Source organism: Megascapheus bottae, chromosome 10 (assembly GCF_031878675.1).
Source record: "Megascapheus bottae isolate mThoBot1 chromosome 10, mThoBot2.hap1, whole genome shotgun sequence".
NCBI classification, from domain to species: Eukaryota; Metazoa; Chordata; class Mammalia; order Rodentia; family Geomyidae; genus Megascapheus; species Megascapheus bottae.
In genome coordinates, this window is record NC_143518.1 from 822,709 (window position 1) to 847,151 (window position 24,443).

A 24,443-nucleotide genomic window follows, 5' to 3' on the forward strand; every position below is an offset into this window, starting at 1 on the left:
TGACCATCAGAACTCTCTGATCCAGGCTCATTTTACTTCCATATTCAACAGCATCAAATATGAAGTCGATCTCTTCTCTTAGAGATGTGCAGATAAACATGATTTCTTCTTCCCCTCTCTAAAAATATTCTTTTTTTAAAAAAAAAAATAAAAATATTCTTATGTGCCAAGATTTTGCAATGGCATTTTCCCAGAGATATTCCTCATTCTTGAGAGGACAAATTGCAACCAACATGGTATCATGAAGCAATGAGATGAATTTCTCCACTATCTTCTGTGATATAAATAGTAGTACTGGGCAAAATAGGGAGATTTAGGGGTGACGCTTAGACAGTTCCAAGTCTTGGTGGATCACTAACTTAGTCTTTGTCCCTGGAGGAAGTCTACAGAAGTTATCACTGTAGTACTAGAGCAGAACAAGAAGAAGATCTTTCATCTTTTAGGCCATGTGAGATATTCGCTGTTTGAAGGGCAGTGTGCCTTTCATACAGGATGGTAATCTGAATCTTTTCTCCTGCAAACAGGCAATCTCAAAGTTCACTGAGCAGAGAATAGCACAGATAAAAAGTGAGAGAAGGCACTTTTAATTACAGACCCCAGCGAAAATATCTTTTATATTGCCTCCTACACTTACACTTTACAGATTTCCTGTTTGCTTCGGAGAATTGGATACTACATGGATCACAGTGAAGTAAGAAAATTGTCTGGAAACATCTTATGGGATGAATGTCATCCAAGAAAGAAATCACAAGTAAAATTTTGCATGTAGTTAGCATTGAAAAAGAGATCTATATACATCTCTCTGTTTATCTGTCAACATAGACATGCAAACCACATGATACTTGCAAAATTATGCTTCTGAAGGGACAAAATTCATAGGCATTTTCTTTTCTTACACAGTTTTTAGGCATTTTCTCAAGGCTTACAAGATTTTTTGTACAAAGAAATATCAGTATTGGCTTACACATTTAGAAGTTGCAGTCAGTGATCCACTGGTCCATTACTGTGAGACTTTGACAGCACATCAAGATGGTAATGTTTAACAGCAAAATGATTCCTCTCATATGTAGGAAGAAAACAAAAAGAAACAGGGATTCCCATAGCCCCTTCAAAGACCTGCCCCTCAATAATATGTTGACTTCCCAAAAGGCTCCATTTCTTAAAAGATTACAGTACCTCCTAATCTGAAAACTAAAATATTTTATCACATATATAAAGATTCATATATATATATAATTTATTTTTTGCTGGTCCTGAGGCTTGTACTGAGGACCTCAGCACAGTCCCTGAGCCTTTTTGTGTTCAAGGCCAGTGCTCTCTTCCTTAAGCCATAGCACCAATTCAAGCTAGGATTAGTTAGGATTTGAGATATGAGGATTACATATATATGTATATATAGAGAGAGAGAGAGAAAATACGTATTAATTTATAGATAGATTGATTGATTTGCCAGTCCTGTGGCTTGAAATCAAGGTCTGAACACTGTCTTTAGGTTTTCTTCAAGGCAAGCACTCTACCAGTTGAACCACACTACCACTTATGGCTTTTTCTGTGTATGTGGTATCCAGGAAACAAACCCAGGGCTTCTTGCATGCGAGGCAAACATTCTACCACTAGGCTACAATCCCAACCTAGATTCTATATTTTTGAAAAGAAAAATTAGCATCAATTTAATATGAATATTACAATCCTATATAAGTCATATATATCTAAATAGGTTCTATAGCAATTGTCATCCCTTAGGATAATTGATTAAATCACTAAAAATAATTATGTACATAAAATAGTCTATTTGTTCTGTAAAATTAATCAAATAATGCCCATAAAGATGTCAGACTGACAGCATTTTTTTCTGTTCAATAAACACTATTTTGTAAAACAAAGTATACAGATTTTTAGCAAATCTCATTTTTTTATTGTCGGGATAATGTATAGAGGGGTTACAGTTAACATTTTTCAGGTAGTAGGTGCGTTACTTCTTGCACATTAATACCCTTTCTCATGTTTTTGTTCCATTTCCCTCTCCCCACCCCTTTCCAATTAGCAAACCTCATTTGTGTGTGCTTTCTGCTCCGTTTTTAAAGGCTATAATTTAAATCACCACTACTTTGTTCTTCAAACTCCACAGCGCAGTGGGCAGAGGTAGTTTGTGAATAAATTGAGTCTTTTGAAGAAGGAAGGAATAAAATTATACCCTTAGGGAAACAAAATCAGAAACGATTCAGCCACTTTAAAATTTAAAAGTAAATTAAGACAAGTGTCTGTTCATAATCCCCTGGCCTTGTGTGACTTTCTCATAGTTAATTGTACACAGGCCTTAATATGTATCAGCCTTACATTTGGTATATTGCAATGAGTACATGGATCTGATGTATGGAATTCAGAAGTTTAGACCAGGGGCTAAAACTGTTGTAACAACATCAGGAAATAAGTGTGAGATCAAAGAAGCCATTTCTCCAGTGTGTTTGAGCTAACTGTGGAAGGAATGAGTTACTCATTTACCTTTCTTTTTTGTACGGCCCAACACATGACTAGGGTTTAACTATACGTTATACTGCTTTCCTACGGCCATTTTTGACTGAGCTCATCATCACAGAATCCATCAAGAAGTATTGTTACAATGAATGATTGCTACGTGGAATGGATTAGTTTTGTCTTCCACTGCACTATGTTTTTCCACCAGTACTGTCATTTTGGACTTCAAGGTAGTTGCAAAGAAACTGCAGGAGAAAATGGTTCAAAATGATGGAGGCTAGGATACTAAGCTTTTATGCTACCTTTAGTCAAATCACCAGGGCCCAAGCAGAAAGTCAATGCTTTTTAGAAAAGCATTCTGAGTACCTGTCAAAGAATCGTGAGTGACTCCTCTGTGTGTGTGTTTGTGTTTCTGTGTAGTTTTTCAACAAAGCTATGAGCAGAAGAGCCTTAAGACAAAGTGTAATAGGAGGATTACTTATATAGAACTGCTATAACACCTGACTCTACATCCCAATCAACTTCTTTTCTTTGACCTCAGTCTTACCTGTCCTTGTAGTACAGGAAAATTTCTACTCAAAGATAATCTGTTCTTCTAATCTCAGTGTCTTTCCTTCTTCTAGCTCTATGACAGTAATGTGCTGTATTTCAGGACCTGGCAATAGCTCTTTCATTTCTACTGGGAAGTCCTTAAAGCACGACTCAACTAGGAAGACTTAAGATGTTCATTTAAAAAACTTGATTACGGTATTCTAAAATTGGGAGAATTCCCTAACTTTCTTTAACACTAGCTAGTTTTTCAGGCAAATATGTGAGAATTTGTTTAAGAAGACTAAAAAGACTATTCTTTAATAAAAATCCAGACAGTCTAACCTAATTTTCTATGGTATCAGTTGGAACAGATATCATAAAACTCAATTTTCATGATGATCCAGTTTTTATTTGTGATAAATTTATATAGACAATCAATGTAAAAACTGAACTTGAAATGGTTCTACTTCAAATGGCTTTTCAATAAAATCATTATTCAAATTTTAGCAAATTGTTGCATTCAATTTTTTTTAAATAACCAATCATCCTAAGGCAAGAAGAGCAAATGATATTTAAATAATGACATTACTTAATGAAAGAAAAAAATTTAATTGAAAATTTAAATACAAATTAAGTGCTAAAAGTAAAAATTTGCAGTTTATTAAAAGATCCATGTCTTCAGCAGAAATTAGGTGATACATCATGGAATAAACAGAAGAACATAGAGCTCTATGGTTCTTGGAACCATGCACCTGCACAAAGCAAGGGACTATTGTATACATGGCTGGGCTCTAATAAAACTTTATTTACGAAAGCAGAATGTAAGCAGTCATAGCTTGCTGACTTTTTGCACTAGAATTCGGACTTTTCTTTTGAGTCACTCTTCATGTGGTGACTTTCAGTTTCATGAAACTGAAGAACTATGTACTTACCAACAGTTTGCTCTCCTTTCCCTGGAGGTTATTTTCAGCAAATGTGATAATATAAAGTTGAGAAATATTTGTCACTGTAGCAAGAAGTAGTCATTTTCTCTTTTTGGATGAAACTGAAATATATGAAAATAAACAACCTGTAGTAAGATGTGACTCAACGAAATTGTAAGAATCATTTATGTGTATGGTGGCTAGAAAATAAATATTGAATTGGTTGAATAATTGGTACAATTTATGATTAAAATCCATTGTATAGTAAAAAAATCAATCATAGAACTCCATTCTTCAGATATATGTAATGGAAACAGACTCTGTAATTAATTGTATTTATTTTCCTGGACAGCTAATATCTTCAAGCTAATTATACTAATTACACTATTAGGACTAATGTAAGACCTAGACTTTAGAGTCTTATCAATCATAAGAATGTTATTGTAATAATTATTGAACATCTGTAGTTGACATTGTGCAAATGAGATCTGATTTAATTTTCAGAGTAACTATAGTAACTATAAGGAGTGACAAGAGGAGAACTTGGATTGCTCCAGAAATTTGGCCTAGTGGTAGAGTCCTCGGTACCACATACATAGAAAAAGCCGGAAGTGGTGCTGAGGCTTAAGTGGTAGAGCTTTAGCCTTGATAAAGTCCAAGGACAGTCCCTGAGCTCAAGCCCACGACTGAAAAAAAAAAAGAGGGGAACATCGATTTTAATAGTGATTTTAAATGAATTCTTGATAGTCAAAAAGAAAAGGAATCTTATTAAGATTGTAGACTTGGTTTCAGTAAAAGTATGATGATAAATTTAGACTGGATCTGAGTTACCCTGATTCCAAAATGAAGAACAGTATAGAATTGTTTGAAAAGTCTAACAGTGATGGGAACCATGACAACTATCTTTTTAGAAGAGGCTTGAATCCCAGCCAACCTCTAGAAGTAGAGGAGCAGGGATACTGAGGAAGAAAGAATTAGCATGAGGACTTAGATTCATTGGAAGACACAGATTTATTACCATCATACTTTAATATTTATATTTTATACTAGGGTTATCCTAAGTTCATGACTTAGAGTAACTGAATTTCCCATTTGTATTTATTATTTGGGGGGGGGTCATGGGGCTTGAACTCGGCCTGCGCACTGTCCCTGAGCTTTTCAGCTCAAGGCTACTGCCCTACCACTGGGCCTGGGCATTGTCCCTGAGCTCTTCAGCTCAAGGCTACTACCCTACCCTTGAGCCAAGCTCCACTTCTCATTTTCTAGAGGTTAATTGGATATTAAGTGTCTCAGGTCCTTTTGTGCCCAGGCTGGCTTTGAACCTTGATACTCAGATCTCAGCCTCCTGAGTAGTTGGGACTAAATGCATGAGCCATCTCTCCCAGCTTTTATTATTATTTGCCAGTCCTGGGGCTTGAACTCAGGGTCTGGACACTGCACTTGGACACTTTTGCTCAAGGCCAGTGCTCTGCCTCTTGAGCCACAGTACTACTTCTGACTTTTTCTGAGTTTGTGGCAATGAGAAATTGAACTCAGGGTTTCGTGCATGGTAGGCAAGTGCTCTACCAGGAGGCTCCTGGCCCTTTTATTTTATTTTTGAGAATAAAGTGTCTTCAAAAATGGTTATTCCAACTTGGAAAAAATCATATTAAGGGAAGTAAGCCAGACCCAAAGGAACGTAGGCTCAATGGCTTCCTTCATTTGTAATAATTAGTACATATCTAGGACTCTTCTAGCAGAGGATTACAACGGTTTAGAACCTACATATATAAGGTCATATAGGTTGAGACTAAATGAAAGGATTTCTAGCATATGGAAACAGGATCTTTATCTTGTGTGATTATTGTTCTTAATGTACTATGCCATTTCTCTTCTCTTTTTTGACCCTTTGGTTAATCTCATATTGTTACTGATCTGACTTTGTTAACTGGTATATTGTATATAGGTTTATTTGCTTATTTGAAATACAAAAGAGACAGGGAAAAACAAGATGATTGGGAGTGGGTGCGGGGAGAGAAATGGGACAAAACCATGAGAAGGGGTAAGAATTTGTGAGAAGTAATGTACCTATTACCTGGCAAATGTAATTGTAACCCCTCTATACATTACCCCAGCAATTAAAAAAAAATGGTTCTTCCAGTACAAAATGTAGGTATCTTTATACCCAGGAAACCTTGCGGGCTACTAAGCAGCATTGTGTGAAAATTCATTCACTTTTCATTCATTTTTCTGGGAATTTTACAAGCCATTTGTTAAACAGTTGCTACTAAAAATTAAAATTATATTATATTAAATTATATTATATTAAAATTAAATTATATTAAGTAATTTTTAACTTTTTATGAATATTCTGAGCACTATGTTTTTGTAAAATTTGCATCCACGAGCCAGAGAGGTCGCTCAAGCCTGTAATCCTAGCTACTCAGGAGGCTGAGATTTGAGGATTGTGATTCAAAGCCAGCCCGGGAAGCTAAAGTCCTTGAGGTGTATCTCCAATTAACACTAGTAAACTGGAAACAGTGCTGTCAAGGGGTAGGGAGGTAGCCTTGAGCTGAGGAGCTCAGGGATAGCACCCAGGCCCAGAGTTCAAGCGCCACAATCAACAATAACAACAAAAAATGCATCCATGGTTTTGAGGTTACCTGTGCCTATTGTGCCTAGTGTGTGGAATGGCTGCAAAATGGTATACTACTTGCTCCATATCTCTACTCAGTATTTATTTTTTGCCAGTCCTGGGTGTTCAACTCAAGGCCTGAGCACTGTTTTCTCAAGGCTAGGGCTCTACAACTTGAGTCACAACGTCATTTCTGGCTTTTTCTATGTATGTGGTACGGAGGAATTGAACCTGGTTCTTCATGCACGCTAGGGAAGCACTCTACTCCTAGGCCAAACTCTCCGCCTTATTCAGCACTTTTTTTTTTTGCCAGTCCTGGGCTTGAGCTTAGGGCCTGAGCACTGTCCTTGGACTTTCTCAAGGCTAGAGCTCTACTACCTCAGCCTCTTCCGACTTTTTTCTATGTATGTGGTACCAAGGAATTGAACCAGGGTCTTCGTGCTTGCTAGGCAAGCACTCTACCACTAGGCCAAACTCCAGGCCCTCTTATTCAGTACTTTTAAATAATAAGTTTTTTTAGAAAGTAATGAGAGAGATGTGGATGAAGATTCAACTTGCAAATGTACAGTGTCTGTACTATTATGTAATGAATAGTAAAACAGGAATCATTCTTCATAGTAGTGTGTTTGTTTTCTTTCTGAAAAAAAAGTTCACAACATTGACAAGTGAAATTTCAATTCTGCCTCCAAAGTTGTAGTTTCATGTACTTATTGAAGTAAATAAAACTATCAAATGACTTTTACTGTGAAGTTTTACTTAAAAAATCAATTGCATTTGTAAATTGGCTATATAATACATATATATATATATGTATTTTTCCATTTCCTTACAAATAGGGTGATGTTCTGACAGCAGCATAGAATTCCATCGTGTATAAATATCACATCTTGTTGATCCAGTCATCAACTGAGGAGCATCTGGGTTGGTTCAATATCTTTGCTATGGTAAAGAGTGCTGCAATGAACATCATTGTGCTAGTGGATTTAGTATGCCCTTGTTTCTGGACGGTTGGGTAAATGCCAAGTAGTGGAATGCTGGGTCATAGGGGAGCTCTATGTTTAGTCTTCTGAGGAACTACCATACTGCTTTCCATAGTGGTTGAATGAGTTTGCACTCCCACCAACAGTGTAGTAGTGATCCCTCCTGGCCACATCCCCTCCAGCATCTGTTGTTATTAGATTTCTTGATCATGGTAATTCTAAATCGAGTGAGGTGGAATCTTAGAGTTGTTTTGATTTACATTTCTTTTATGGCTAGAGATGTTGAGCATTTCTTCATGTGTCTATAGGCCATTCTTATTTCTTCAGAGAAGACTCTCTTTAAGACTTTGGCCCATCTTTTAATGGAATGGTTGTTTCTTTCAAGATTAGTTTTGTAGTGATTCAATTTTTTAAGCTGTGTATATATTTTAGATATGAGGCCTTTGTCTGTTGTATAGAAATTGAAGGTCTTCTCCCAGTCTGTAGGCTTTCTAGTTAATTTGCTAGCTCTGCAGTTTAATGCAGTCCTACTTATCCAGCCTTTCTCTGATTTGTTGTGTTTCTTCATCCTTATTAAGAAAGTTTTGACTTGTGCCAAAGGATCTAGTATATCTCCTATTCTTGTAAATTTTTCAGTGTATTTGCTTTTACCTCCAGGTCTTTGATCCATTTGGAGTTAATTCTAGTGCAGGGTGACAAAGAAGGATCCAACTTTAGTTTTCTGTAGTTGCTTAACCAGTTCTGCCAGCACCACTTGTTCAAGAGGCTGTATTTCTTCCATTTTATTGTTTTGGCCCCCTTATCAAAGATTAGGTGGCCATAGGTCTGTGGTTTAATATCTGGGTCTTCAGTTCTATTCCATTGGTCTTCAGGCCTGTTCTTGTGCCAGTTCCAAGCTGTTTTGAGAATTATAGCTCTGTAATAGAGTCTAAAGTTTGGAATTGAAATTCCTCCTGTGCTGTTCTTTCTGCTAAGAAGTGTTTTTGCTATACAGGGTCTTTTATTATTCCATATGAAATTTTGAATTGCCTCTTCTATTTCTTTAAAGAATGCCATTGGGATATTAATGGGTATTGTATTGAATTTGTAGATATCCCTTGGCAAGATTGTCATTTTCACGATATTAATTCTCCCAGTCCAGGAGCATGGGAGGTTTTTCCATTTCCTTAGTTCTGCTTTAATTTCCTTTTTCAGGGTTTTTAAGTTTTCATCATAAGGTCCTTTACATTCTTAGTTAATTCCTAGATACTTTATTTTCTTTGAGGCTACTGCAAAAGGAGCTGCTTTCCCGATTGTTGCCTCTTTTCTCTCATTGTTGGCATATAAGAGTGCAGTTGCTTTTTGAGGTTTAATTTTATACCCTGCTACCCTGCCAAAGTTTTGAATCAGCTCAAGCAGTTTGGGAGTGGAGTCTATAGGGTTCTTTAAATACAAGATCGTGTCATCTGCAAAGAGGGAAAGTTTTACTTCCTCTTTTCCTATTTCGATCCCCTTTATGCTTGCTTCTTGCCTTATTGCTCTGGCTAGGAATTCTAATACTATGTTAAAGAGGAGCCTCTACAAGTTTTTTAAGTTCATTTCCACCACTGTGTCCTGTGGTAGAACCACATGTTTTCCACCAACACACACAGAAACTGTGAAAGTAAAAGTGTGGATCCCGATAGCTATTTATATTACCAAAGTAAACTACATAGCTTCCTTCGGCAGTGCCTTCATATCTACTCTTCTCAATTATTAGAAAAATGATGTGTTGTATTCATAAACTGCTTTGTTGAATGATAAATACTTTGCAAAATTACTTAAATATAATTAAAATAGAAAAAGTACCATATAAAAAAGACTAGAAAACTTATTGTTCAATACAGTAACAATTTTAGCTAAATAATAAACACATCTTATTGGCCAATCAGCTTTCAGTTTCACAAGTTTAAAAAAAGACCATAGTGTCAGGTGGGGTGGTTCATGCCTGTAATCCTAGCTACTCAGGAGTCTGACATCTGAGGATAAGGTTCAAAGCCAGCCCAGGCACAAAAGGACCTGAGACTCTCATCTCCAATTAACCTCTAGAAAATGGGAAATGTGGCTTGGCTAAATGGTAGGGGTATGGTAGTAGCCTTGAGCTGAAAAGCTCAGGACAGCACCCAGGCTGAGTTCAAACCACATGACCCACACAAAAAAAATACTTTTTCTGTACTGTTTGTTTTCTTGCTTCCCCCCTCATTCTCTCTCCTGAGTCAATTCAAGATTGTCTTTACAGCCAGGCAAGGCCATCCTGTTTCTTCCCACCAGAGAGAGACAAAAAGAAATTAAAGGAAAACAGCTGGCGTTAACAACTCCAGAGGCAAGTGTCTGCTTATCAAGAATTAAGTAGACCTAAGGGCACCATTTAGTTAAAAATCAAGCCTCAAGCTGGATGTTGTGGCTTATACCTTTTATCCTAGCTACTCAGGAGGCTAGGATCTGAGGTTCAAGATTCACAGGCAGCCCTGGCATTAAAGAACAAGAGACTCTTATCTTCAGTTAACCACTAGCAAATGAGAAGTGGAGCTGTGGCTCCAGGAGTAAGGTGGCCTTGAGCTGAAGAGCTCAGGGACAAGCTCCCAGACTGACAAAAAACAAATAAAGCCAGGTGTGGAGGCTCAAGCCTGTCATCCTAGCTACTCAGGAGACTGAGATCTGAGGACGGTGGTTGGAAGCCAGCCCTGGCATAAAAAACTGTGAGACTTCTATCTCCAATTAATCACTAGAAATTGGGAAGTGGGCTCAATGGGTAGGGTGGTAGCCTTCAGCTAAAGAGCTCAGAGATAATGCCCGGACCCAGAGTTCAAGCCCCATGACACACACACAAAAATTAAAAAAAAAAACAAAAATATGTAAATAGATAAATAATAAAATAAAAAATAAAAGTCAAACCTCTACATTGTACATCCTGAATCTAGTCAGAATGGCTACTTAAAAAAAAATCCTAGCTGGGGCAGGGTGGCTCACGCCTGTAATCCTAGCTACTCAGGAGGCTGAGATCTGAGGATCAAGATTCAAAGTCAGCCCAGGTTCAAAAGGACCTGAGATTCTTATCTCCAATTAACCTCTAGAAAATGGGAAATGGGGCTTGGCTCAAGAGTATAACATTAGCCTTGAGCTGAAGAACGCAGGGACAACACCCAAGCCCAAGGATAGGGTAGTAGCCTTGAGTTGAAGAGCTCAGGGACAGCATCCAGGCCAAGTTCAAGCTCCATGACCCACAAATTTAAAAAAATCCTATTCCCCCAATCAATCCTAACCATCTCCATGACCACATTGGAATACTGTGCTTTGTTTATTTATTCATTTATTTTTCAGATAGCAGAATGCATGATTTTTATTTTACCTGGCAAATTCAATAAATCCTTATTTCCTTTTCTCAAAAACTTCTTTCCAATTATTTGTGAATAAGTATTAAATTCAGGAGATTAAAATTCCTGTCTTAATCTGTTTATTTATTGTAAGACATCTCTGCTGACTTTTTATTATTTTCTAATCAAATAAAATTGGGCCAACTTTTTGTAATAAATTCCATTTTTCATTTTCATTTTTAATATGAATGTTAGGCATGTGGGTTATTGGCAACTTTAACAAACAGTTTTATGTGGTGGTAGTGGCTCACACTCAATCATAGTGATTCAGGGTGCTACAATCCGAAGCATTTGGCTCAGAACCAGTTTGAATTCTTTATATATATATATATATATATATATATATATATATATATAAATTGTAATTAATAAAAGGGTTACATGATATTTGCCAGATAGAAGGTTCATTAATTCACATATATTGATACCCTTTCAAATGTCTTGGTCCCCATCACCCTTCCCCCCCCTTGGTTTTACCCCCTTCCCTATCCAATTTCAGATAACCAAATACAAATAAATCCAATATATCAGATAACAAAGTGAGATACTGTAACAATATGAGATAACCAAGGGACAGCAAAAGAGATGAGAGATAACATAGTACATTAAGGACAACAATCTTAACTACAGTTAACCACTGAAAAACCCAGAAATGGAGATAGGCTCTACTCATAGAGTACTAGCTGTGAACAGGAAAAAGCCCAGTGAGTGATGAAGTCCAAATGCTAGCACTTTAAAAAAAAATACAATACTTACCAACTTTTGAAACCAATTCTCTACATGCGATTGTGAATTCACAGCTTATCACCCCGAATTTTTTTTTTTTTTGCCAGTCTGGGTTTATGCTCAGTGCCTACGCACTGCTCTTGGGCTTTCTCAAAGTTAGAGCCACAGCAAAACCGATTTTTTTTTTGCCAGTCTGGGCTTACAGTCAGTGCCTAAGCACTGTTCTTGGGCTTTCTCAAAGTTAGAGCCACAGCACCGCTTCCAGCTTTCTCTAAGTATCTGGTCTTCATGCTTGCTAGGCAAGAACTCTACCACTAGTCCAAACTCCTGGCTCCTATCACACCAGTCTGTATTTGCAAAGATACTTGTGTTGAATTAAGTAGCATATCAAATGTTTCAGGAACAAAAATCTGTCTTTCCTGTAAATTTACCATTTTAACTTAATATTGGAGATGATTTGAAATATCGATTCATTTGATCTTAATTAAGGAAACATCAAGCCAAGTGCCTGTGGTGCATGCCTGAAATCTAAGTTACTCAGGAGGCTGAGAACTCAGGACTCTGAGTGGAAACCAAACTGGGCAGTAAAATCCATGAGACTCCAACTTCGTGGTTGTTGATGAGTGCTATCCTTGAGCAAAAATCTTAGGGAGAGCATCCAGGCCTGGAGTTCAAGCCACAAAATAAACAAACAAATAAATGAATAAAGGAAACAACAATTAAGAGAGCCATTGATGTCTTGTAGAAGCAGCACCTGGAGGGCTCACTCATAAGAGCATATGGCTGAACTCAAGGGAAGGACAGAAAAAAGACTAAAGATGTACAGATTCATGAAATAAAAACTTCATGAGATAAAAACCCCTCACTGGGTGAGATACACAAAGAAACATCATAAGATTACAATAGAAGGAGTAAGAAAACCAAGATATGGGGAAGTTACTTAGCAACTGTTTGAGTCTGATTCCTTGTCTATAAAATAATAACAGTACATATTCTGTGGTGATGTAATAATACCATTTAACTATTAGCACAGTTACCAGGTGTACTTGTTACCTCTTGGGGGGCGGGTACAGTTGAAAAGAGTGATTCAAAGAGTGATTCATATCTATTTAAGAGATGAAAAAAGAGAAAAGATTTCTAGTTTGGAAGTCATAGCCTGTGTTGTGAATATTTGAACTTTACATTTTGAGATCATTCACAAACTTTCATATACTGTCATAAGTTACATCACTTTTGTGTGTGTGTGTGTGTGTGTGTGTGTGTGTGTGTGTATCTTGGGGCTTGAACTCTTGGCCTGGGCACCATACTTGAACATTTTATGGTAGGCTAGTGCTCTACTATTGGAGACATAGCTCCACTTCCAGCTTTTTGATAGTTAATGGGAGATAGGAATATCAGAGGCATCAATGTCCAGTCTGGCTTTTAAACACAATGTTCAGATCTCCTGAATAGTTAGGATTACAGATGTGAGCCACCAGAACCCAGCACATTTACGTATTTTTTATACAGATTTCATGAGTCAATTCAGATTATTTCAAGTTAGCTCTAATAGAGATTGTTAACTTATTCTGCCACCCAAGCATGGGTGACATATTTGAGATTATATAGTGAAGTCTAGAATTATACTCCATAAATGTATATACTTATATTTGTCCAAAAGTAAGATATAAACAAATTTTGGAAGCTTTGGTTCCAAATTTTTATGAAAACACCATTTGAGAATTGATAAGAAAATCAACAGGAATCAAAACCATATGAAAAAAAGTAACTTAGCTGAGGCACTTGTATGGTTTCTATGGAAACAAGAAAGTAAAAAGATTAGGGACAGAAGTGGTGAAATGAATTTGTGCAGATTTGGTTAACAAAAGACATAGTTACAGGAAGCAAGTTTTTTTATTTATTGAGCTATTGTGAATTTCTTTTTGTGTTAAATTTTACTATGCATCATTTCATTTCATTTGTATTTTTAACTACTTATTAACAACTAGTTCTTAATTCTAAAATTTCTCATCTTGTTTTATAGGAATGTAAGATTTCAAAGCATACCATTTCCATTACATATATCAAAGGACTTGAAAAATTGCTTGTGGAAAATTTTTTAACCACAAAGGAAAGAATATGCTGATAACGAAATATAACTTGTCCACAGGTATTCAAAAGGTTGTCTTTGTATAAATCCATGCTCATATCTAAATACATTTTGGTAAAATCATGAAAAGTATTATGATTTAAGACCATATACTTATAAAATGGTAACATTTATATTTCATGAGAGGATTAACCTAATCTCTGTGTTTGCTTCCACATTAATCTTGGGAATTTTTTAATTCATTTTTCATTATCTTGAAAAGGCACCTGAAGATTCTAGAGAAAGAATGTATTATAGCGTATTGTCTAAGATTAGTGGTAGTAGCTTACTTTTTTTCTCTCTCTCTCAGTTCTCCACATTTTTCTCCTATATCACCATTCAGGGCTTATCCCTTGCCAATTGCATACATTTTTTTATTAGAAATGTCAAAGGTCAGCTTGGTACTCACTGTATATTGTTTTTGATATTGTACTTTGACATATGAAGATTGTATTTTAATAAAACTTCTTCCAAAAATATTATAAGATAAAGCACATATAACACATTAGACTAACATTAAGAAAACAAATGTGGTTTTGCAGAGAATTGAGCTGGTTCAAACAATACAATCAAATGTATTCTGCTTTAATTAATAATTCGAGATATACAAATATATTTACTATATATTCAAATTGATTCATTTGTGTGAGGGTGTGTGTGTTTGTGTGTGTGTGTGTGTGTGTGTGTGTGTGTGTGTGTGTGTGTGTTGTACCTGGGCTTGAAATCAGGGCCTGGACACTGTCACTGAGCCTTTTTGCTCAAAGTTAGAAATTGACCACTTGAGCCACAGTTCTATTTCTGTTTTTTGGTGATTAGTTAGAAATGAGTCCCATGGTTTTTTCAAACCATGATCCTTAAATCTTAGCCTTCTGAGTAACTAAAATTACAGGCATGAGTCACTGGTGGCACCCTAAATTTGTGTGCTTTATCTGTAGATATGCTGTAATCTTTATATCTATCTATCTATCTATCTGTCTGTCTATCTATCTATGTATGTATCTATCTATCTATCTATCTATCTATCTGTCTATCTACAGTATATGTGAAATAGGTAGAGGAGAAACAAATTCAGACAATACTGTGGCATTATTTACATTAGAGAAAAATAATTGCATCTGTAGACTTATCTTTTGTGTTACTGGTTTTCGCAGACACTTCAATGTAAGGCTCTAGAACCACAGTTCAATTCCCAGGAGCCCCTGAAAACAGATGCACATGCTAATGTTTTTTCCATCATGCTTCTCACTCTTAATGAATCTGTAATCACCTTTCCTAATCTGGGACCTTTATAGTTCAGCTTTTAAAACAAAGCAAAACAACAACAACAGCAACAAAATATTGCAGGGCATAGGTAGCAAGAAGAGCCTGACACATGAGCATCATGGTTCAAAACCAGGCTGGGTAGGAAAGTCCATGAAATTCTTATCTCCAATTAACCACCAAAATGGAATTATGGCTCAGTCTTTAAAGAGTAGCCTTGAGGGGAAAAAAATCCACAAACCTCAGAGACAGCACCCAGACCCTAGTTCAAGCCCTAGGACCAGCATGCATGCACACACACACACACACACACACACACACACACACACACAACATAGTTATTAAAAGGTTCTATTTGTATAGGTAATGATATTCTTCCTATATCTTATATCGAAATTTTAGTTCAGAAATTTCAGAGGTAGAATTGAATCATGTAATTTACCATATTCTTTTATTAGAAAAATGGGTTATTATAAAAGCAGCTTTTAAAACGAGATAAATTTTAAAACCTCAGGCCACAATGTCCTTCCTGGATCTCTTTGTTCAGTACTCCCTATGGCATGGAGCCTTAGCTTCACTTTCTTTTTTTATTTTATTTTCAGGATAATGTATAGAGGGGTTTTACAGTCTTCAGGTAGTAGGTATATTATTCTTGCACCCCTTCTCATGTTTTGTCCCATTTCCCTCCTCCACCCCTCCAATCATCTTGTTTCCCCTTTCCCTATGAAAAATAAACAAATAAATATACATACAATATACAAGGTAACAAAGTCAGATGTAGTAACAATATGAGATTAATCATATAGGCAAAATAAGAGAAGAAAAATAACAATCACACAAGATAAACCTCTTGTTTCCATATCCTAGAGTTCATTTCATTTAGTCTCATATGACCTTATGTACACAGGTTTTGACTTAACTTCACTTTCTATCTTATTCAAATCACTACAAAAATATAAGTTTACCAAAAGAACAAAATGTTATCAGGGTGCGTGTGTGTGTGTGTGTGAGTGTGTGTGAGTGTGTGTGTGTGTGTGTGTGTGTGTGTGTGTGTGTGTGTGTTTGGGGGGCACAGTATCTGAGCTTCCATTCTTCCTTAACCTTTTTTGATACTTTCTTTGGTCACATCTTCACTCCCAGCATTATGCTGAGTAATTAGAGATAACATTCTATTGGATTTGTCTGCCCTCCAGGCTGGCTTTATCTCAGCCTCTTGAAATTGCAAAAATGAACAAACAGCCTGAGGAAATGAGAATCCTGTTTAAAACTTAAGAGAGCTGTTCTCCTTAACAGTACAAAAAATCATATTGCATCAGGTAATAATTAGCTTTTGATCTCTCAGAATTTTATCACTTTTCACTTGAATATCTTATAAAATGATTTCTTCAAGATTTGCTTCATTCACAACATAAGGCACCATCTTCAAGAGGAAGTATTTTCAAAAGTGTAAGGAAAAATATATGTTTTATGACATCAAATGGTGTCATAATGAATATAACTCTTCTCTTGGGTAGGGACACTCTTTTGGGAGGTTTCTTACATATTTAGAAGAATATAATTGTGGGGCACGTCACATCAAGGAAATGAAATGCTGTAAAAGGCCTACCTCGTGGTCCAGTGCTCACTTCCTGGTTTTGGAGCTCACCTGCCTGTCACCTGTTGGGAGGCTTGGCTATTAGCCCTGTACACTTCTGCCCTCTTTGACGGCACACACATCCTACCTGCCCACCTGTATGCTGATAGGCTCCTGCATCCTATTTTAGCCCAATGTTCTTCCGGAATAAACGAGTCTTGCTGTGACAGTCTCCCTGGCGTGTCTGTGTCTTCCCTCTGGAGAGGGAGGGCTGGGTGAAGGCTGCCAGTCAGCCCTAACCTTTCTTGGCCTTGTCTTAGTGGGGGCGTAAAAACCCCGACACATAATGAATTTGATAATTTTTTTTTATCAGGAGTGGAACTGAAGATGTTAGATTAGAAGTTACTATATACTAATTAAAATCAAAGAAAATTTGGATAAATGGGATAACACTGAACTGCAGAGCTTCTGCATGGAAAGACAGGAAATAATAGAAAGCCCATAGAATGGGAAAAGATACTTACTAGCCAAACAACAAAGGCCTCATAGCTAACTATACTAAAGAAATGGAAACACTTGGAAAGTCATATTAAGTAAAGTAAGCCAGACCCAAAAAATAGCATAGGCCACATGATTTCCCTTACTGATAGTTCCAACAGAGAATCACAATTTCTCAATATCTATGTAAATATGAACTCATAAAATAATGCTAATCAAAATGAAGTACAAGATATGGAAATGAGGAATATTTTTGTTTCTTTTTTGCTTTTTTCTTAGAATACTGTATGCAGTTATTTCTTTTTCTTTCATTCTCCACCCCCTTAGGTTTTCTCTGTTAGCAGTGTTTATTTTGATACCATTTTGTATTGTATATAAGTTTATCTGATTAAGGAATGGGAAAGAGAATCATAGAAATGGAGAGACAAAGGACAAAGGATGAACTAATGCAATAGTGATATTCAGAAGATACTACAGAAGATACTATGTTGGAAACAAACTTTACAACTTGTGGGGAAGGGGAGTAGGAGGAGGGAAAGTGGGAGGAAATTAGGCAAAGGGTAAAACTGTTCGAAAGAAATGTAGTCATTGCCTTACTTATGTAACTAATTCCTCTGTACATCAACATTACAATAATAAATAAAACTACATACTATCTGAATAAAGCAATAGAAATCAAATAACCCTCAAAACAGTAATAATTCTTCAATAACAATATCTTACTCTGAATATCAACATTTTTTTCCTGGAGGAGAGTTTCCATGATCTCTGGTGTGAGAAAATATAAAAATAATGTGTTTCACTGTATTTCATGCACAGTGTAGACCTAGATTCCATTCACTTGATTTTACCCTCTATTATCTTCCCCATCAGAGGAATAGAAGCCTAGTTGATTGTTGGTATGACTTTGACATGCTATTTAGCTTCATTTGCTTGTTTGATATACTTTCATACTTTCTACATGTTATTCAACACAATCTATTTCTATGTATCCCACAGAAAAGGTTCAGTCACTGTCTCACCAGCTCCTCTTTTCCTGCATTTACTCTCTTATTATGAACTGTAAAGCCAGTGAGATTCCAGAAACATTACAAAGAAAGGACAAATATGTCCAAGAGTTACAGAGGATGAGGAAATATGTGGGTCCTCGGTTGTCCTTTGAGTTTTGCTAATGGAAGAGACTTTTCCTGCCGGAATTATCCACTGCTCTGATAAATGCTCTAAGAAGGAAAACATACAAAGGGTAAACACTGTCGATGGGTATTGATGACCTGAGAAGACTAGAAATCTAAATATGTAATAGCTACCTCCATGTCAAATGGTATATGAATATGAAACTATAGCCTTGCCAAAAAGAATAACCACTTTCAAACTCATATTTGTGAAAAGATTTTGTTCTTGAAACAAACAGGAGCTTGAGCCACCATTCCACAGCTGGCTTTTTGCTACTTACTTGGGGACTTTCCTACCTAAGCTGAAATAAAACCAAGGTCCTCAGATCTCAGCTTCCTAAGTAGCTAGGATCACAGACATGAGTCACTGGTTCCTGGCTTTGATATACTTTTTAATTTTTAATATAATTTTTGTTATTAATTTTTATAAAGAATAGTTGCCATTTCATAGGCCAGGCACTGAGTATAATTCTTTTTGGACAATATCTGCTCTTTCTTTACTTTGCCCAGTTCTTAGGTATCTTTTTATATAAACATGAAGACAGAATGACATAAGTTCAAAGGATATCATAATATCAGCAGGAGAATTCCAGATTCCTGTGTCTATGTCATGTCTGTGAATCAAACCGAAGGCTTGCCCAATGCTGCCATAGACAAGACATTTTCAGTTGAATAACTGGGTTTAGGAAATCACTTTTCTCCAGAAATCTATATTTAAGTATGATAATTTTCCTGAAATGTCACTATTATTTGGAAGTTAATAAAAATGTTAGGGCTATTCACAGAAGGAACAACTCAAAACACTTTCCATATTTGCAAAATTGTTGATAGATTCTGCTATTAAGCTTGATTTTCATTTTTCTTTTCTATAGAGTAGATACGCTGAATTGCTATTTCTTTGAAGCATCTATATTTGTTCTAAAATACGTTGGCATAACTCACAAAATAGCACATTTTTGCACTAGCTGGAGGTTGAAAGAACTTGAAAAATAATCTTAAATGAAGTTATTTTATTCATACATAAAACAAACACAACAGCTGTGTGATTTACTTAATGATTTCAAGTTAAGATATTAAGAATCGGTTTCTCTTACATAGATGGTGATAGGAAGCTATGCCATTATCTTAATTCTTTCTTCCAATTTCTCTTTCATTTTTTCTCCTGTTCCTTCAGTAGAGTTATCTTTTACAGTTTGGTCAGCCCCACAGAAGGCACATTTATCATTTTCAGACAGGTTAGGCTTAGTGGATAGCTAGTCCTAGGGGAAAAGTCAAAGAAAATTAAAATCTATTTATCCAATTTGACAGTGTCTGAGTTTCCAGGGACTCTGTGCTTTTATTGCTAAAACTACTGTCACCAAGGTAAACTAAGACTTTTTGGAGATAATGCTAAGTACTTTTGTTGGTGGTGGTGGTGGTCGTGGAAATTGAACACTGGGCCTGGTTGTCCCTGAGCTGAGTTCTTCAGCTCAAGGCTAGCACCCAACCCTTGGAGCCACAGCACCACTTCCAGTTTTCTGGTGGTTAATTGGAGATGAGAGTCTTAAGGACTTAAGTACCCAGTCTGGCTTTGAACCACAATCCTCAGATTTCAGCCTCCTGAGTAGCTAGGATTACAAGTGTGAGCCACTTTGCCCAACTGCTATGAACTTCTTTGGGGCAAAAATAACATTTTAAATAAATTCCTTTTACTGAAAAACAGAAAACCTCTTGATTTACTGATTCATTAGCGAACATATTTTTTTGCTTGTTGTGTAGTAAAAGCAACTGCAGTATTAAAGGAAAACTATTTCTGAGAATTCAATAAAAAATTCAAAAATAATCTTGTAGTTTATAGTACAAAGAATTATAGATAAAAGTTCTGGATCATAATCCTGATCCATAATATTTAGCTGGACATAGTGGCATGTCCCTCTAGTTCTAAAATCTGGGAGGTAAAGGTAAGATAATAACTTAAGCCCAGAGATTCAAACCTAATAGGGAGACAACATAGATATACTTTGTTTCAAAAGTAATAAAATATTTTAAAATATTTAAAAATATACGATCATTTTTGCTTAAGAAATATATGTTCAGAGCTGGATACTGGTGCCTCACACCTGCAATTCTACGGAGGGTCAGACCTAGAGAATGAAAGTCAACTCTGGAAAGAAATGTCTGAAAGACTTCCTCTCAATTAACAGTCAAAATCTGAGATTGTATCTCCATTTAACTGGACTGGAGGTGTGCCTCAAGTGGTAGAGTACCAGCTGTGAGCAAGGAAACCAAAGTAGGAGGATTACTTGAAACCCAAGTAGCAGGGAAAACATCTATGACAAAGTAATTGCAGAAAATAGATTGGTTACATTAAATTACAGGAACAATGAAAAGTGTGAAGAGAAAGTTTCACTGAACGGAGTTAAACTAGTAGTTTATTGAAACAAAACAGAAAGGTTAAATTCAACTTGATTTAAATAAAAGGAAGAAGGCTTTTTGGCTCACGCAAGAGGGACTAGAAAAAATTTGGACATCATAAGGAGTTGGGCAATTTGACTAGGTGACTACGTTCGTAGTTGTTTATCAAAGTTTAGCTTATTTTCCACAGAAAAATGAGAGATAGAGAAACAATGGCTGTAACTAAAAAAAAAAATTGTAGCCATGAGATGACCCAGAAACAGAGGTTTATTTCTTACATATCTTTAGACTAAGAGGCCCAAGAGTCAAGTATACTGAGGGCTACTTTTCTAACCTATAGGTGGCTGATTTCTTATGTTCTTACCTGACAAAGAGAGAGAAGTCTCTAGTGTTTCTTCATTGTACATAAGGATGTAAGTTCTCTTTGATCATGTCTCCAACTTTATTACCTCAATTATTCACCCTGTTAAGACTCCAGTATAGTGATATAACCCTATTAGCTATTATAAAGATCCACAATTTGGCCAGTCCATAGCAATCTTTGACTACATATGAAAAAAGAGGACCCTAGTTCTTTTAGAAAACAGTTTTGACTCATAAACCTGGAAATTGGAAAGTTTTTATCTCAAAGGGGCAGAAAAATAATTTATAATAAAAAAGTTTTCTAAAGTCAGTGTTTCAAAGCAAGGGAGGTTAGTAGGTTCTACATTCGGGAAGAAATCCGTTTCAAGTTTAATCAAGATAAGGGGGACTTTATGGCTGTCCTCACCCTCAGTGGGCCAGCATTATTCTAGGCACTCTAAAAATGAAACTTTTAATGCCCTATGCTAGTGGCTTATGCCTAGCTACTTAGGAAGCTGAGATCTGAGGATCAAAGTTCAAAGCCAACCCGGGCCAGAAAGTCTATGAGATTCTGATGTTCAACCGACAGTCAAAAAGCCAGAAGTGGAGTTCTGTGCTTTGAGCACAAAAGTTCACGGACAGTGTCCAGGCTCTTAATTTAGGTCCCCTAGGACTCATACACACACACACACACACACACACACACACACACACACACACACACACAATACACATTGTATACATGCATACACACAGAAGAAGGAGAAGAAAAGAAAGAAAAAAGGAGGGAAGGAAAGAAGGAAGGAAGGAAGGAAGGAAGGAAGGAAGGAAGGAAGGAAGGAAGGAAGGAAGGAAGGAAGGAAGGAAGGCAGGCAGGCAGGCAAGCCTCCACAGGCTTCTTCATTTAGTCATTGCTGATCAAGCTGAGCTGACAGTGCTCTACAGATAAGTTGAACTGTATCCTAGAAGATCATAATTAAGCACATAAAGCATAATTAGTAAAATTTAAATCCTAAATTGTTTAGTCAGTTGTTAAAAGGTGAAAAAATGGTATAAACATTTAATAAATGCAATATCTCTTGAACATTAACCATACTTAGCCAGCTATTTTTGTTTCTTTCTGTAGACAAAAGAGAAGCCTGATAGCTTAGGCCCAACAACTCTTGAATAACAAGATATTAGCCCTTTTGCTAGTCTTGAATAGAAGTTACAACAAAGGCTGTGTATCTGCATATTGGTGAAAAGAGCATCAAATTAGTACAAAGAAGGAGGTAACTGCAACTTCTCATTTCTAGATAGCTTGATGAAATTAGGAACTTTATATTTCCATTTAAATTATGTTGCTATTTAGTGCATTTTTTAAAATTGTGAGTTCTATGAAATATCTCACTTCAAAAATCTGCACCTTCTATCTGGCAAATATCATGTAACCCTTTTATTAAATACATTAAAAAATATTTTAAAAAATCGTAACTCAAGAAATATCTCCCAGGGACTATATTACTTTATCATTAAATAGGAGTCTCCTATTATTGGACTCTGTGCTAAACACTATCTATGAACAAATGTAGAGTATATTTATTCTGAAGTACAGTGGCTCTCATACCTATAATCCTAGCTATTAAGAAGGCTAAAATCTGAGAGTCATGGTGCAAAGTCAGCCCAGGCAGGGAAGTCTATCTCCAACCAACCACCAAATGCCCCAAGTGAAAGAGTAGCTCATGTGCTGAAGTGCCTTGAGGAGAAAAGTTAAGGGACAGTGCCCTAGTTTAAGCCTTAATAGTGATAAAAAAAAGAAGAAAAAGAAGAAAAGTTGCAGAAAATGAGCCTGACCTACAACAATGCAAAAAGTTTAATGACAAATACATACACACATGAATATACATAATGCATATGTATATGTGTTTTTTGTCCTTGTAAAATTTAAATATCCAACAAACTGTAGTTTGGTTTAGTTTTAATACAATAGTCAGGTGCCTCTTATTTTGATATCATGATTTACTTTTTAATTTCTGCTATGTCTATTATTAATTTAAAATGAATAATGGACAGAATCTTCAAATAGAACATCTAGACTGCAGCTACAGTAGTTAATGTTTGTCGTAAGTAATTGATCCAGTTTGAATCAGAGCAGACAAATCTTGTCTATAGTCATATTTTTGGATATATCCATGCCATAGCGACATGTCTGTCTCCTTATTTCTAAGGCTGAATGGTAGCCTATCCAGACTCCTTTTTAGTGCTTCTACATCTTCACTGTATTTATTCATGTGCCTGCCACAAGGATAGCAGCTGCCTTTTGTTAGAATTTCAATAGATACTGTGCTGCATGCATTTTCTAAGTAACATTGAAGATCAAATAATAAATACTGAATTACAGCAAATGGAGTTAAGTGATGGATTGTCCTGACATTTATGGGATTATTTCTTGTGTTCAGATAGCTCTCAGATTGTTGTCTTGGAGTCAGTTGAAATGCTCAAGAGGAAAAAAAAGTAAGCACCATAGATTTACAGCTCTTTGTGTAGAGGTAACACCTGCTCTACTTCATCACTAAATCTGTGATGCTTGCACCTCCAGGAAGACTGAGAAAATCTTAAAGCAATTCTTTACTATTTTTGATCTTCTAATAAACTAGCCTACATGAACACATTGTTATCGCCTTAAAAGAAAATCCAATAGTGATAAAGAAAATGCAAGTAAAGTGCTTTAAATCAAGACAAATGAAGCATTTTAAATAATTTACTATTTTAATGAAGTTCTCTCTGCTTTTATAATCCTGTGTGTGTTGTGTGTGTATGTGTGTATATAAGAGTGTATATGAGAGAGAGACAAAGAGACACAGAGAGAAAGTCAGAGAGAGAGAAAGAGAGAGAGAGAGAGAGAGAGAGAGAGAAGAGGGAAGGAGAGAGAGAGAGACAGAGAGAGAGAGAGACAGAGAGAGAGAGAGACAGAGAGAGAGAGACAGAGAGAGAGAGAGACAGAGAGAGACAGAGAGAGAGAGAGACAGAGAGAGAGAGAGAGAGAGAGAGAGAGAGAGAGAGAGAGAGAGAGAGAGAGAGAGAGAGATTTTGGCCTGGGCACTGTCCCTTTGCTCTTCAGGTCAAGGCTACCACAATACCCTTGAGCCAAGCCCCACTTCTCCTTTTCTAGGGGTTAATTGGAGATAAGAGTCTCAGGTCCTTTTGTGCCAGGATGGCTTTTAACCTTGGTAACCTTGGTCCTCACACCTCCGTCTCCTGAGTAGCTAGGATTGCAGGCATGAACCACCACATGAACCACCACACTTAGCTCCTGAGCTATCATTTGAATCATGGCTCCACTTCTGGCTTTTTTGGTAGTTAATTGGAGATAAAGAATAAAGGTCTCACAGACTTTGCTTCCAGTACTGGTTTTGAACATTGATTTTCCAATTTCAACCTCGTGAGTAGTTAGGA

General features: G+C 36.4%; 1 long non-coding RNA gene across 2 annotated transcripts in view; it reads right to left on the reverse strand.

The window, feature by feature from the left end:
- Positions 1-24,443, reverse strand: part of LOC150057308 (uncharacterized) — a 98,354-nt gene that overhangs the window by 56,544 nt on the left and 17,367 nt on the right. For both annotated transcript variants that reach the window (XR_016536756.1, XR_016536757.1), the window contains one exon: positions 3,939-4,051. This is a non-coding gene — a long non-coding RNA (uncharacterized LOC150057308). The remainder of the gene's footprint in view (positions 1-3,938; positions 4,052-24,443) is intronic.